The 15,485-nt window shown below is 45.3% G+C and overlaps 1 protein-coding gene across 1 annotated transcript in view; it reads right to left on the bottom strand.

The window, feature by feature from the left end:
* Positions 1–15,485, bottom strand: part of Cdh13 (cadherin 13) — a 1,043,248-nt gene that overhangs the window by 803,093 nt on the left and 224,670 nt on the right. The window lies entirely within an intron of this gene.

Raw genomic sequence — 15,485 nt, 5'->3', positions numbered from 1 at the left:
CTCCAGTCCTCACTAATGTTACTCTTCTTAAACAGTTCACTCTGAATAGACAACACTAGGAGCCGGGGGAAGGGTGCGTGAGCAGAGGAAACCATTTGTAACTATTTCCCAAAGCAAGTAGTAATTTTGTTTTCAACTTCCAAAACAGCCCATCACACCTGAAGTAGAAGTCATTCCATCAGAGACCGGCTGGTTCCCAAGCTCGACTTCTGCAGATGGAGTCTGCCTTAACTGCCAATAGCATGGGAAAATGAATCCGACACGAGCATTTTATGAACTCAACTTTGCATGGATCTATTTTCTCTCTTGGAATGCTCTGATCTCCCTTCAAAGGCAAGCAATATTGGAATGATGACCTTTTGCTTAGAAAATATTTCTGTGTTGACTGAGCAAACCATATCTGCCTCGAAACACTTCCGAGGCTTTTACTCAAGACGGGAAGTGGAGATGGGGACTCCTTTGAGAGCCCGTTAACATGGAGAACACACAGGCGGATAAACCACACACACCCTCGTGTAGGAGGACTGATGAGAAGACACTTGAGAGGTGGGCTGCCTTGAAAGATGGGGATTGGACGGACTAAGAATTAACAGCAAAGCAGCATAGTGACTAGTGCACAGAAGGGGGTGGTGGGCACTGAAGTCAACATAGCAAAGGGATGTTTGCACATCATCCTGACTGCGACACTGCTCACAGCAACCAAGTGTGGAACTAGCCCAGATGCCTATCACCGAACCAATCAGAAGATAAAACATATTAAGTACATACATTCATATATGTGTGCACATACATATGCAATGGAGTTTAGTTCAGCTACAAAGAAGAATGACTTGATGCCATTAGCAGGAGGAAGGACAGAATTGGGGACTTTCATGTCTACTGAAAGAAGCTAGGCCCAGAAAGACACACAGTACACTCTTTCAAGTACAATCTGTATTTCACATACATAAATAGAATTCCATGCAGAGAACATGAAAGAAGAATGGAGGCCAGGTCGTGTCTTCACATGACGTCATGGAGACTTAAAGAAGGGGAAACAAGAGAGAGGTTGTGCTTATATATAGGATCCAGATTGGGGGGGGGAGAGAGAGACAGACAGACAGACAGTAAAACTGGTAGGGAAATTATTTGAGGGGGAGGAAGACGACTAAGTCAAAATGGAAGTGAGTAGGAAACATTAGCGGTAGGGATGAATCTGAGCAATGTCATATTAATAAATTAAAGGACGTAATAAAACATAAAAAGTAAAGGGTCTGGAGAGATGGCTCACCAGTCAGGAGCATAGTCTGCTCTTGCCGAAGACCCAGATCACACTCCAGCACCATGCGGTAGTTCACAACTTTCTGTAACTCCAACTTCGGAAGGTCTCGTGCATGCACGTGATATGTGTGCACTGCCCGCATGCACGCACGTGCATGTGCACAAAGGTAAAAGAGGTGCAGAAAACGAAAATTTAAAAAAAAATGTTTTTAAAGAGTAAAATTAAATGTAGTCGTGGTCTTGTTGATCCCAGGATCAGAGGGGTGAGAGTTCTGATACACAGCACTCAGAAGAATGGGGGCTCCAGAGACTCAGAAGAATGGGGGCTCCAGAGACACAAACTAAAGGATCCTCTGCTACCATATGCAGCCTGGTGAGCTAGGCACCCCCTCTGTCCACTGCCGTATCATGGAGCAGCACCAAGGGCCTGGGTGTAGGTAAGGTAATGGCCACTATAGAAGCTAGTTCAGTGTGCACCGGGTATCTTTGTTCCTACCTGCCTGTGGGGATTCGGTAAGCTACCCGCTCTACTCCAATTCAGCACTGAGGGACCATACTGAAGACATCTCCCTCCTAAATAGACTTGGACAAGTGATTCATCCTCTATCCATCTCTTCTTCCCACCGAACACTGCCATGCCACGAAAGCTTTACATACTATTATGAAACTCTGGTTCCACTGTCCCAACTCAGAGCTACTCCAGAGGGTTGCCCTGCCGTCAGACCTCCCTGGAGCTTGGGTGAAACTTTGATGAGACACCAAGATTCTGAGCTCCCCTCTCCAGCCTTAATTCCTAACCTTCTGTGCTAGCTAGTTGTATATGTCAAGTTGGCACAAGTTAGAGTCATTTGGGGAGAGGGACTCTCAATAATGCCTTCATTGCCTCTATAAGATTAACCTCTAGGACAATTTGCAGTGTATTTTCTTGGTTAAGGTCTGATGTGGGTGGGCCCAGCTTACTGGGGTTAGTGCCATACCAAGGGTTGATGTCTTGGATGGTTAGGAAAGCAAGCTGAGCAAGCCACAAGGAGCAAGTCAACAAGTAGCATTCCTCCATGACATACACATAAGTTCTGGCTACCATGTCCCTGCCATGTCGGAGTTTCTGCCCTGAGTTCTCTCAGTGATAGAAAATGTTGAATAATTACAAGCTGAAATAAATCCTTTCCTCCCCAAGATGCTTTTGGTAATGGTACTTTATGGAAAGAATAGAAGCCCTAAGACACCCTCTCTACCACAGCTGACAGCCTCAGAATGATCTCTAATAAACTTACAGAGTATCACTCTCCACCTCTAGGCTGACTTTCTGGAGATCTTGACTCTTGACACACTTAAGCGTGTCGTAAAACTCCACAGACACAACAGTTATGTGGAGTTTCCGATCAGCCTTGACAGAATGCCTTTTCCAAACATACTACAGCAGAACGAAGAAAGACAGAATCCTGGGAACATATCTTAGAAAATGTAAGGCCAAATCCACATTCCACTCGAAAGTCAATATAAGCACAGAAAGCATTTAGGAGATACAAGGGACCAGAGGCCAAGTCTTAAAATGCTCACACTGAGTTAAATTCATTGCCTTTCCCTAGTCCTGGGTATAGACACAATTCAGTCACTTTTACTGAGGTACTGAGCATAAGCTATGTCACTAAAGGCAGGAGTACCATCCAAGGCTTCCAAAGATGATCTCTGCTTGTGTCATACAAGGAGAATCGCCCTTCCTACTAATATTGGGTTATCTACTAATAAAGCATGTCTCCCTATCATCATAAGATAGGAAAGTTTTGATTTATTATAATAGGATGCCTTTCATTGAAGTGAGTACAGCATGCTGACCAAGCGGGGCCCTGATGGTTATTGATTTAGGCCATTAGAACAGCACCTGGCCTTCCTATATGAACTTAGCCTTATCCACAACCAAAGTGAAATCTAATATTTTGCATGCTAAGTAAAAGAATAATAAGAATAAGAATAATTAAAGCACCATATCAAACCCAGAGGCCAGGATTTTGCCTGGAAAAGCTCCCTGAACTAAACAATTTGATACTTTTCACTTCCTTAAATCCCTCACCATAATAACAGAGTAAGGTCTCCCACTCAAATGCCCTGTCCACACGCACAGCCTAAAACCAGAAGGAAAGCCTTTGGCTGGCAAAATGTTACTTGCCCACTTTAGTACCAATGATACACTAGACAGTCAACCCAGTCTGCTACTACATAAATGTGGCCACAAACACTTACAAGTAAGCTAAAAACTGCTCGGCTCCCTTATCCAGGTGCCTTGCTGAGCTGGAAGAGTGTGTGTGTGTGTGTGTGTGTGTGTGTGTGTGTGTGTGTGTGTGTGTGTGTGTGTGTGTGTATATGTGTGGGAGGGGAGCGGTCACTGGTTACTCATGGGGGAGGAGTCAAACTACTGCTGTGCTTCAGAAGCCAGCACTCCCATTGCAAAGGAGAAGAGATCTGGGATGCTGTGAGAACTCACATAGACTCGGTAGTATCGTTTGCCCATAGGAGCCAGGGAGAGGCTCAGGTTCAGCATCCTGTCACATCAGCGTTTGGCATAGCCGTCCCTTAGTAAGAAGAGGCTACACATCAATTCCCGGTGTAGCATTAGTGTTCTGCTCTTGTGGACAACCTGGGCTCAATTCCCAGCATCCATATCGGGTAGCTCATAACCTGTCTCTCCAGTTCCAGATCTGATGTCCTTATCTCACCTCTGCCGGAACCTGCATGCATATGGTACACATAAAGTTAGGTGGGTACACACACACACACACACACACACACACACACACACACACGAGCACGTGTACACACAAATAAAAATGAAATAATGAAAGGTAATGAAAACAAATTAAAACTCAGTCAGATTTTCAAAGTGCACACTTGTCATCCCAAGACCTAGAAGGCATAACTGGGTGGACCGTCACATAGCCTTGATGTTTACATAAAGACCTGGGACAGTCTGGGTTACAAAGGGAGACCTTGCCTCAAAACTTAATGTAAATGAAATAAAAATTAATGATAAATATAAATTAAAAACTAAAAATTGAAACTAAGAAATGGTGAGGGCTCGAGGTAACACACGCGGTAGAATGATTAGAGAGGAGAAGAAGGGGAATGAGCCGCATGATGTGTGTATGAGAACGCCACAGTGACATCTAATATTTTGCATGCTAAGTAAAATAATAATAATAATCAAAGCACCACCTCAGATCCGGAGAACAGGTTTTTGCCTGGATTCACCAGGTCAGCATTAGATGCTAAGAGGCAGGTGTCCAGCCTGACAAACCGTAGTCAATCCTCACTCCTTCTTCTGGAATATTCTGAAGCCTGTGGAGCAGGAGAGCCTCACTGAAAGTGTAGATCCTAGACCCTGGGCAGAGCTAGTGTGATGGTTCTAGGGAGAAGGAGAGAGTCAGACAGCGGAGATTTGAGGAAAAGGAAACCTGAGGCCCGGAGAAGTTCAGCAGCTCCTGTGATGAGTCACCCTATGAGCCCAATTTCTACCTTTTGAAATGTCAGAAAAACCTGTTTCCTCGATGTCAAATATACAAGGAACAACAGGAGCTCTGTACGAGTTCTGCTTCCAGGGTCTTGGTCTTTGGAGTCATGAAAGATAAACATTCCTAGAATTCTAATTTCCATTCTCCAATAAGCACAAGAGAGTTTGTGACTCTCTTGTTCCTTGGTATCCCATGCTTCTGACGCTGGCCAACATCTGTGTCTTGAATTCTACCCAAAGCCACACAGACCCTGGGAAACTGCTACAACAGGCAGAGATCAGATTCTCCAACCTACTTGTGGGCTCTGGGGTACACCCTTGCTTTTTCTCAGTCCTTGCGAATTCATCTAAGAAGCCTGGTTAGTCCCCAAGTGACAGAGGAAATGATACCCAAATGCCTGGGTGCCTTTCCTTTCTGCTTGCCTAGTTAGCTGCACTCGCCCATCTTGTGCCAGAAACATCTGCTGCCCAGGGAGGATTTAGATGCTGACTCAGAAGAGGCAAGAATATGTGAAAGATTCAAGACTGAGAATCAAGACTTCAGTGTTACCAAAGTCTGGAAAGCCAGGGTTTAATTTGTGCAAAGCACAGACATGTCTCAGCCTTGGGAGGAGCTAAGGCAGAATTTCAGAGAGGGGAACACAGTTTACACTGGAAGTTTTGGAGCCTGGGTGACAGACTGGAGGAGCGCAGCTGAGGAAGGGGAGGCAGTGGCAGTTCCCTGGGTTTGAGGAGAAGCAGGATCTTTCTGTTAGTGCCTTGATGGAGAAAATGTATCACCGGGGAAGGTCGTTTATAGTTTGGCTCTGCTGGTGGGTCGTTCTCTGCTTTCTGACTATAGATACAGTGTGACCAACCATCTGTATCACCTTTCTGCAGCCAGGCTTTTCTTGTCATAATGTATCCCGTCAGACAATAAGCCATAAAAAAAAAACGCCTTTCTCCCTAAAGTTGATTCTCTTTGTGTATTTAGTTACAGCTGTAAGAAAAGTTACTAAAGCAACTGCACTCTGTCTTATGATCTCTTAGCTCAGGAGAATCCTAGGAAAAGAGTAGGAAAGAAAATGACCATACACACACCTTGCTCTCCCCTCTCAAGAACTGAGGCAGGGTTTGATTCCTGGTATCAAGGCCTTGGGTAAGAGGAGAAAAATGGTTTGATTGTACATGCCCAGACTACAGAAGAGTGTGCATGTGTGTGCATGTGTAGGTATGTATGTATAAGGACGGTTAATTTTGAAATTTTGGAGGGAAGAAAATATAACTTTGGATTAGGTAGATTGTATACACGACTTGTAGAACATTTACTATATATCTTCACATTGGAAAGGTCAGAAAAGACCTACCAAAGCTAGAAAACCAAGCAACCAATCAGTCAGTCAAGCAATCAATCCACAAGCCATTAAACTTGTTTGATATCATAGCTCTTCTTCTACTGTATCCCGTTGCCATTCTGGAGAACAGTATTTCAAAGACAGGCCTTAAGGAAATGAGAACATGGAACAAGTAGTCACTTGTATGAACTCGAGATCTGAGCGATCAGCACAACGCGGTGAGCCACACCGAGAATGGAGACCACCGGGGGCAAGCTGACTTAGCTACTTTGTCTTAGAGAATCTACCCAGGAACATTAGACTCTCGGCCAGCAATAACCCTGCTATCAACTTCAGCGAATTCAAGGCGATCAATTTATCTGAGTCAACAGTCTTCTCCTTGAAACAAATGCCTCATTTATCACGCAGTAACCCAGTCATGGGATACGGAATATCCACACCCTGCTGTAGCTAACAGCTTTAAGTCAGTTGGTCATGCTTAACTCAAAGCTGGCAAATTTCTGACCTTCAATCAATGGTGCTGAACCCTCCAATACCAGGGAATATTGATTTATTTCTTGTCCTTTTGAGAACAGGTCAAGGTGATGAGGGGACTCTGGAGGGGCATTCCATCTCATGAATCATTCACACTACTTTGCTGACCAGTGTGGAAACATGGGTGAATTTACATGTAGCAGCCATCTTTCTAGAAAGAACTCAGTACCACCCAGGTCCTTTGATATTGTGGGGTTAGGGGAAAGTCAGTCCTCAAAATTTAGGAACTATATACATGCCTCTGATTTTTGCTTTTTCTGAGTCTCCTCTATAGAAACACAGCCTCTACTTATGTGACCTAATTCTAGACCAGAGAACTTGGACCTCCTGCGTTTCTCCCAGGAGTCTGAGCAGTAACTCCGGATGCTGACAAGGATTTGCAGCTAAGCTCTTCCCGCCAGGTTTCACAAGAGGACTTATGTGGTGCACAGACCACACACAAATGCTTAAGAACCCAAGACAGAAACAGAAATCAAAGGAACAAGATACAGTCACATGTGTACCAAGTCTCATTTTGAGAGCTTGCCTTTATGAAACGCTGGCTCCTGTTTCATTTGATTGTAACATTTTATCACATTATTGTGAAAAAGAATACGACTTGCAAGGGTAGGACAAGGAGGTGGGTGCTGTGTCCTGCCGATATCTCCTTTGGGGTGCTATCTTATCTGTCCAAAGATTACTTAACTCTCCAGGAAATCACGAGCTGTCCCCTCATTGTTGACAATTCACTAGAGGTTGCAGACTTGGCAAAATTACATGGTAATTTGGAGTAGGGAAGAAAGGCATGCATTCAAAAGATAATTCTGATGGTAATAGGACACTAACCAGCTTTCTACAGGGCTTACCACACTTGCTTTAACTCAGTGGTTCTTAATCATCTTAATGCTTCAACCCTTTAGTATGGATCCTCATGTTGTGGTGACCCCCAACCATGAAATAATTTTGTTGTTACTTCAGAACTGTAATTTTGCTACTGTAATGAATTGTAGTATAAATACTGATATGCTCTAACCTGCCTCCCTTTATTATTAAATTGCTTGTAAACATCTGACTCCTCCAATGTATGCTGGACCTTCCTGCCCTTACCCTCCTGTTTTGTCTTTAAGATAGGGTCTAGCCATGCTACACAGATTTGTCTCAAATTTGACATCCTCCTGCCTCAGCCTCTTGACTCCCAGGATGACAAATGTGCATGATCACACTTATCTTTACTGTTTGCTTTGAAACATTATTAAAATCACTGGCATGTGACTATATATATATATGTATATATATATACATACATATACACATACATATACATATATATTATATAGTGACTATTTACATCCATACATATATATATACATATACATATGTATTATATAGTGACTTTATATCCATACATATATATGTATATGTATATATACTCACATATATAATATGTATGTATATAAATATTCACATTTTATTTCTTTGAAATAATTACATTTCTATTTATTTATGCTAGTTTGTAGAAACATCTGCACTCGCCTAGCTCCAAGTTCTTACTGCTTAAAAACCCTTGAAGCTCTAGTTCTATCCTCTCCTGAGGCCTCCTTGTTTAGGTGGATCTGTGATCTACATAATTTCCTCCCCACCACCCCATTTAATTAAACATCTTCCTTCAAAGTATAGAGCTAGTTAGGTTTACCAAACCCTGCCTTGATTTTGTCTGTAGGAAGAAAGCTCTGGAAGGGTGATCAGAGTTGCCAGCCTGAGATCCCATGCCCTCAGGCGTAACCCATGGCTTCTCTCCCTCTCCTGACTGTAGACCGGGGTGTGATTCTGGTCCACACTTCCCTGCCACTCTGGACCCTGGTCATGCATCCCTTGAGCAACCACTGACATCGATGGACCTGGTGGTCCCTAATTCAGGTCTGCGCTAAGCTTCACACCCTTCATAAGCACTTGGAATGGACTGCATAATGTGTACCCAGCAGGATTTACGTCCTCTTGTCCTCATCTCCATTCCAATTCACAGTCTGTCCTTCCACTGCAACAAAGCACCGTGCCCACCCCATGGAGAGGGCGACTCACATCCGACCCTGTTTCCCAAGCGTTAACCACGTCTCTCCCCTGTTACTCGGAATCCATGTTTCCTCATTTGGAGTCCCCCTTCCCTCTGTAGGATCTAACATATACATATGGAAATGAAAACCAGTTTAAGTTAAAAATAGACCCTCTGGGAGGTCTCCCGAATCAGCTGACATGTGCGGTTCGCAGGGATCTGGATGGCTGACAAATGTTCTGGCTTGGGAGAGGAAAGAAATCAGCTGGTATGGCAGTCGGCCCCTTTGCAGGAATGGCCTGCCAAGGTGCCGTTTACCAAGTTGCAAACCAGTAGGGGAATAGCATAGGGGAAGAATGAGCCACCACTCTCTGCTGCCCCAGAAGCAGCTGGCAGAGGGGGACGACCAGATGAACATCTTCTTGCAAGGATGATAGTAACAGTCGGTAGTTTCCCAAAATCCAGGAGGCTCGGCCTACCTCAAGTGCGTCATAACTCGCACAGCAGCAAAGCCCAAATGGCGTGATACTATCTGTGGTCCTCACTTGAACTGGATCAGGGTAAATATTTGTACGTCCTACTACTGAAGCAGCAGTCTGTCTCGTGACACGGTGTTGCTTCACCGCCCGCTGGTAGGATGGTACAATATTCATCTGAAGTACCCTGTGACCTCTGACTGTTTCAAAACACATCCTGACTGATTCTCAGGAGGAAACTCTTCTTAAACATTCTTAACCTCTGTCCAGAGACCAAGAAGGGGGGAAGTGCGGGGTCAGGAAAAGAAGTGTGTATACCTCAGAACACAAAAGTACCTACACAGAAGCCACAGATGGGAGCTTGGGAAACGACTCAGACAGGAAAGTGCTATTCCACAGAACCCATGTAAAAAGCTAGGAAGGGTTGTTCGTGTTTATAATCCTGTGCTGGGAAGTTAAGGTTGATAGATCTAAGGACCTTCCTGACCTTTGCTGAACTCTTTCAGGTCAGTGACAGAGTGGTACTATTTCAACAAACAAGGAGGGCAGCATCCTGAGGAAAGTCTCATTGTCTTTAATCTGTGTCTGCATCCACATGCAGACACCCTCTTTTGCCAACCCCCCCCCCTACTAAGACCCCACCTCAGGACTCACATGCTATGACTGTGGACTGTTCCCCATGCATGAGAAGTTAGAACTGTGTGCACATGAAAGGTGGCTGGGTACGAGAGACCACGAACTCGGTCAAGAAAAAGAACGCCTGAGAACACTTGGGCTGGCAAGTATTTCCCATGCCTTCCCTTCTCGCTCTCCAGACAACAGAAGATTTCCATAAAAATGAAGGTGAAAGGGACGGACCAAGGGCGCTAAGCAGTTATTAGGATGTGTGCGAATTTGTTCCATTACGGGATAATAAGATCCTCGGCCTTCTCAGACTATTTAAAGCCATGCTTAATCTTCCCCAATTTGCATCTGGCTGCCTCACTCATTAAGCGTCCTGATCCACGTGGCTCTAATGCCTTCAATTAGGAGGTACTCCCGTAAATCCGTATGTTCCTGTATTCCTAAGCCCTTGAAGAAAAGCGGAAACAAAAGAGATTTATGACAGTTGCAGGACCATGTGAATGAAGATACTCAACAGGTTGGAGAGCCAGGCCAGATGGCGACACTTAGACTCTGATGTTCCTAATTAAGCAATCTGCCCACCAGCATGGCCAGCAAGAAGCCTGGCACGACAGGACAGTTGTCTTCATCCCAAGCCACCTAAGACATCTCCATTTCCCTGTGTGCTAACGTCTACAAACATTCGTGTATACATTCGTGTACAGCCTGCAGTCATAGGATGCGAGCCCTGAAAGGGAGTCTTAGGGACAAAGTACGGTCCCTCATATGTGGGCTCTCTTGCTTGTACTACCAGTCCAACATAATTTCTTCTTCAGAAGTTCAGAATCAAGGCCAACAAGAACACTCAATCTTCTTGGACACCATGTCTAAGTCGGTGATAGGGAATGTCCCAGGTTGGCCCATTCAGTTAGTCATGACATGCTTGCTGGGATGCCTGAGAAAGAAAGGCTCTAGGTGGTTGAGTTAGGAGAAGAAACGGAAGAGGATGCAGTGGCCACCTTGGACACGTCTGAGAGAGGAGATTGTAACAGACACTTCAGAAAACAGAGCTGAGAAATAGGGAGCCATATCATGCCACAAAACCACCTACAGACCCAGGTTCTCTCACAGCCAACTCAAACCTGAACATTTCAATGTGGGAGATGCTAATTGTACTAGTTATTTTGAAACGTCAACTGGACGCAACTTCCAGTCGCCTAAAAAGACAGTCTTTATGGGGAATTATCTAGATCAGATTAGCCTCTAGGGGCATGTCTGTGGGGAATTATTAACTGTTAATACAGGAAGGCTCAGACCATTGTGGGCAGCACCATTCCCTATGCAAGGGGTCCTGAGTAACATGGAAGAGAAAACATTAACTGAGAGCATGAGGAGGCACCTTTGCCCTTGACTCTTGAGCGATGTGACTTGCCTCTTGAGGCCCTTGTGTGACCCTCCTCCAAAAACATGGTCTTGGGATTTTAAGTCAAACAAATCCTTTCTTGTCCTAAGCTGCTTTTTCTCAGGGTGATTGTCGTGGCAACAGAAATGAAATCAGGAACTTTACATGGTTTGGATGGGCCTGCATGGAGGTGAGGTACTACTGATTGCAACCAAACAGCCCTCTTTAACTCGCCTTGGTGCATGAATGGCAGCCAGAGGGCCAAAGAGTCAGGAAGTCAGTGTTTCAACCAGGAAGTTGGCTGCAGATTCCCACTGTCCTCTCTCTCCTCCCCCCCCCTCCCCGCCCTCCTCCCCCTCTCCGCCCCCCCATCCCCTCTGGCTCTGCCCCCTGCCCTTCTGTTTCCCAATCCCACTGCCAGCGCCCCCCACCCCCATCGAATCCTGTTCTGATATGCCTTGTCTTAACCGTCCCATCTTTCAGCTTCTGAAATGGCTGGAGGCCAGTCTGAGCCCCACCCCTCTTCCTTCCCATCTGCCTCCTGTTCTGAACCCCCAGAACTCCCACCTCCCGCTCAGCTCTCACACCCGGCCCCCGCTGGAACACCACCTGTACTGACAATTCAAAGTCTTAGCAATAGACTATGAAGTCTTTGGCCAATTACCGAGCATATCCACAGGAGTGCAGATGCTGAGTTCTGTGCTAGCTGTTTGCTTGCCTAATAACTGCCCAGCCTGTTTACCAAAGGGGCTGCAATTTTCTTTCCCATCAACGGCCTAAGGGTTCTGACACCCCTATATTCACATCAGCATTCACCATCCCCCTATTTTCTCCAGGATACAAGGAGGTCCCTTTTAGTTTTGATGTGCACATCCTTGATAACTGGAAACTGAGCATTACTAACAGAACCCTTTCATCTAACACTGCCCAGGGTTTTTGACCAGGAACAATGGCCGCTGTCCATCATAGCAATGCCAAGGGCTTTCTCTAGGGCGCCCTGCTTGGTTCCCAGGTGAGCCGTGGTGACTTCACACAGGTGAACTGAGAGGCCCGTAAGGAGCAAGCAGTACAAATGAGGAAGCCCAAAGGGATGGCAGGGCCGCAGGGAAGCCCCGGCTACCATTGTTCCAGCATTGTTTCTGGAAGCCAATATTTCAGGGCTTACTGTAGACCAGCTGCTATTCAAAGTCCTTCACACAGATTAACAGTTAATCTTCTGAGCGACCTGTAGTGGTGCCTTCCATTACTACTCTTTCCTCAAAGGGGAAGGGAAGCCTGGGGAGGTTTGGTTTTGTTTTGTTTCTTTTTTCCTTTTTCCTGTTTTCTATTTTCCAATGTCACATAGTGGGATGACCTTAGATTACTTTTAAGACTTTTATATTATCTCTCTATTATCTCTCCCCCCCCCTCCCTCTTCCTCCACCCCCTCTCCCTCCTCCCACTGGCTCTCCCTCTCCCTCCATCTTCCTCCACCCATCTCCCTCCTCCCACTGGCTCTCCCCCTCCCTCCATCTTCCTCCACCCATCTCCCTCCTCCCACTGGCTCTCCCCCTCCCTCCATCTTCCTCCACCCATCTCCCTCCTCCCACTGGCTCTCCCTCCCCCTCCACCCCCTCTCCCTCCTCCCACTGGCTCTCCCTCCCCCTCCCTCTTCCTCCACCCATCTCCCTCCTCCCACTGGCTCTCCCCCTCCCTCCATCTTCCTCCACCCCCCTCCCTCCTCCCACTGCTCTCTGGGTTGGAGTGGAGGCCCTTGGTGAATGAGGTCTTAGCACAGCAATGGGGGGTGGTTCTCTCCTACCACCTTGTGGGTTCAGGGGATCAAATTCAAGTCTGCAGGTACTCGCTGAGTCACCCCGCTGATCCTGGGAGGGGGGAGGGGGGAGGCAGTTGGGGGAGAAAATCTATGCTTAGAAACTTAGAGATTAGAGATTTAAAAATTAAAATTCCCAATGGGATGACAACTTCTTTAATGCAATCACAGTGAGGGGCCAATCAGGGCACACCTGAGGGGCAGTTAGTTGAAGGCCTAGCAGTGAGATACCTTTGGCCGTGATGTATTTTAGTCTTTCTGCTGCTTAAAAAAGTTAGGCTGGGAGAGCTCCACCCACTTCAATGTCCCTCACAGGACATGGCCTCTTCTTCTGTTCCTGTATTTCCTGTTCTTCATAGTAAAGCTGAGGAACCGTGTCCACTAGAAGACTCTAGAAGCCTTTCTCTGTAGCTCTTCCTTGTGTGTGACTGAGAGTTCCTTCCTTCATCAACAGTCATTTAATTATGATCTCCTAGTTATGATGTAGTTAGCATCGTGAGCATCTTGATAAACATTAATTGGCTGATTACAAGATTTCTATAAATACATGGATGGGAGGGAATAAAGACAGTTGATGCCATTCTTACAGAAACACTATTCACACGGGGAGATCCTTGTCACTCTCCAAAATACACTCAATGGTAGGATAGTGGGAAGATGTGAGTACCACCAGAGAAACTCCCCTTGGCGTATTATGACTGCTTAAAACAAAGACACCACTCGAACCTTCGACCTTTCTCAGCTCTCCCAGTGCTGCAGACCTGATGGCCTTAAGTCATCCCACTGGTCAGCCAGTCTCTCAGCACTTAAGTCTTACTTAGGAATATGGAGGATGACCATGAGGTAGAGACCTCGGAAATTCCCTAGAGGTCTCCACCATCCAGAATGAGAGGATATGGACAGATAAAAGCCTAGGCCAGGGAGGTCTCAGCAGGGAGGCACCTCCCGCCAGCCAGGTTAGAAGGCTCTTCTATTTGTCACAGCACCACTGAAAGTTTTACAGCAGGGTCAAGGGGGCCTTTGTCTGGACATTTCATTCACCGACTGTGTGCTCCCCAAGTTAGGACACAAAGCACCTCTCCCTTCACTTTTTCATTAATTGCCTTCATTTTTCAAGCTCCCTATTTGATTTATAGTCAATTAAAAACATGCTGAAAAGCCATGGCTCATGTGAGTTAAGTGCAAATGTGATTAATGCCACACCACTGACTCCCTGGATGACCTGGCAGCTGACCAAGGCCAGTGCTAAGGTAGCATGACCGGGGAGCATCTGGGTGAAGGGTACCTATGGGGACGGTGGGAAGCCAGGAGCGGAGGGGGACACAGGAAACATGTCCTGGCATCAATCCAAAGTCATGAAAGAGAGTCGCTTTTTCTATATCATAAAGGAAGATTGAATTTAGCTGTGGGTGTTTTAAAAAAAAAAAAAAAACTGCTGCGGAAGCTCTTTCTTCCTCCAAGGATGATAAAACAATGGGGAAATTAAATGGCAAAATTCCTTAAGCTTCACCATCAACATTCAACAATGAGTCGCTACATAGGAGGCTGAGGAAGGCCAGTGCCTCAGAGTTTTAAAGTCAGATCTTGCCTCTAGCAGAGGTAAGAGATAGCGGCTCGGCTCGAGTCAACTGCTTCACCTAGTTCAGCCTCAGGTGCTCTCATCTGGAAAATGGCCACACAAGAATTACACTCCTCAAAGGGCTGTTGCCAGATTCCAAGGGATTCTTGATAGCTTGAGACCAAACAGAAAGTGAGCTCTCAGGACTAGAATGAGTGTCCTGGTCAGTATGGCCAATACCCTGTGTCTCCACAGCCATCTCTAAAGTACACAACCTGTCACATTGTCAGAAGTGGCTGATCTTCCCTCAGTGTCACTTTCTGTGTGGCTTCAGGGGTTTAACCTAACAGGGGTAATACGGGGATGAGAAACAGATGGACACTTCCATGCATAGAAAGCTGCGATTCTGTGCTCACTCGGAAGAATGTACTAACTTGGTACCCAGAAAGTTAGTGTGTTTAATATATATATATATATATATATAATTATTATATGTTTTAATATATTATATACTAAAATGCTTAATATAGTATATACAAAAATTTTAATATATATTTTATATGATTATATATAAAAAGTTAAGAACAAAAGGGATCTACTTCCAACATTGAAGAACACAAGTTTCTCTTAAAACATACATAGTTCCTGAAGGTGTTCAATATATTTATCAAAGCATTATATTTTATCAAAGCAATATATATATATGAGGCTTCATACACACACACATACATACATACATACATTTTATATATATATATATAATATATATATATATAGATGAAGCAAGTGAGGAGGCAGGTTCATTGTATTAACTGAAGGAGGTAAGTTAGCTAATCTCAGTAGGAGTTCTCTCAGACTGTAGTCATCCCTGCCAATATTCACACTTGGACCGGAGGAAGGCTTTGCCATTGCTCTGAGCCTCACCTGGGGAAGGCTTTTCTATTCCCATTGGGCTGAGGTACTGGGGTCCT

This window comes from Rattus rattus, chromosome 17 (genome assembly GCF_011064425.1).
Source record: "Rattus rattus isolate New Zealand chromosome 17, Rrattus_CSIRO_v1, whole genome shotgun sequence".
NCBI lineage: Eukaryota > Metazoa > Chordata > Mammalia > Rodentia > Muridae > Rattus > Rattus rattus.
Note: the sequence above shows the minus strand (reverse complement) of the source record. Positions and strands in the feature narration are given on the sequence as shown.